We start from the raw sequence: 1,624 nt of genomic DNA, 5'->3' as shown, positions 1-1,624 counted from the left end.
ATGTTTAATTACTGGGACGTAGAGTCCCTCAGTCCCCCGTGTCCCCTTACCTCCCCCTCTCCTGTCAGCAATATTAATGTCAAACTTGAGGTAAAGGATGGGAGCCTTGGGAAGCCACTGGCATGGAAATAATCTTTACAGTCCCTTCTGCCATGTAGAGCCTTTAACTCTTGTACATGTTTACCCATCCATTATCTCATTGGCACTCCACAAAACATTCTTTTAAGGCCAGTAGGCCAGAATATTATTATCCCCATTTCACAGATGAGCAAACAGTAAGATGAATAATAATAATAATCCGTTGTTTTCAAATATTTAGCAATTTTTGAAGTGGTTTTACATTCATTGTGCTGTCAGAACCTCCCCAGATCTCTTGGAATCAGCCCAGCACAGCACAGTGACTAAGAGCATAGGCTCCGGGATCAGACAACTTAGTTTGTGTCCTGGCTCTGCCACTTAGCAATTGGGTGACCTTGGGTATTCATTCATTTGTGTACTTAGTTATCCAGCAACTATATATTAGGTGCCTAACATATGGTAGGTCTTGGGCCTGACCACTGGATATCTAACAGTGGATAAGACAACCAAGTCTGTGCTCACATTTTGTGAAAGAGACAAAGAAGCAAACAAATGCATAGTTTCAGAGAATTCTGAGTACTGTGAAGAAAAATTAAGCAGTGTCAAAGGGATGTCTATTTTAGAGAGGAATGTGTCTTTGAGAGATGACATTTGAGTAGAGATGTGGATGTAGAAAGGGAATGAGCCATACAAGGGTCTGGGGGATAATCATTCCAGGTGGAGGAAACAGCAAATGCAAAGGTCCTGAGGCAGGAATGTGCTTGGCATATCTGAGGAACCATGAGAAGTCAGTGCATCTGAAGCAGAGTGAGGGGGAGAGTGATAGATAGGGTCAGATCATGCCAGAACCACATCAAGTATGGCCTCACACACCAGAGAAGGAAGTTGGATTTTATTTTATTTTTTTAAATATATTTTTATTGATTTCAGAGAGGAAGGGAGAGGGAGAGAGAGATAGAAACATCAATGATGAGAGAGAATCATTGATTGGCTGCTTCCTGCACGCCCCCTACTGGGGATTGAGCCCGCAACCCAGGCATGTGCCCTTGGCTGGAATCGAACCTGAGACCCTTCAGTCTGCAGGCTGACGCTCTATCTACTGAGCCAAACCAGCTAGGGCATGGATTTTATTTTTAGTGCAGTGGGAAACACAATGAAGGGTTCTAAATAGGAGAGCGTCTGATCTGTAACATAATGATTAAGAGGTGGGCTATCTGCCTTCAAATCCTGGCTCCCCAATTCACCAGCCATGTAGTTTCAGGCTAGTTATTTAATCTTTCTGAGCCTCAGTTTCCTTATGTATAAAACTAGAGGCCCAGTGCACGAAATTCATGCACGGGGAGGCTCCCTAGGCCTGGCCGGTGATCAGGGCCGATTGGGGCCTTCCTTCATTCCGCACTGCCCTCTGGTGGTCAGTGCACATCATAGCAAGCGGTCAAACTCCAGTCGGTTGAACTCAAAAAGGGATAATTTAGGACTATAGGACTAGAGGCCCAGTGCACAAAAATTTGTGCACTGGCGAGGGAGGGGGGGTGGGGGGGTGTCC

At 45.2% G+C, this 1,624-nt stretch overlaps 1 pseudogene; it reads left to right on the top strand.

The window, feature by feature from the left end:
* Positions 1-1,624, top strand: part of LOC102239874 — a 4,222-nt pseudogene continuing 2,598 nt past the window's right edge.

Source organism: Myotis brandtii, unplaced genomic scaffold, assembly GCF_000412655.1.
Source record: "Myotis brandtii unplaced genomic scaffold, ASM41265v1 scaffold61, whole genome shotgun sequence".
NCBI lineage: Eukaryota > Metazoa > Chordata > Mammalia > Chiroptera > Vespertilionidae > Myotis > Myotis brandtii.
Note: the sequence above shows the minus strand (reverse complement) of the source record. Positions and strands in the feature narration are given on the sequence as shown.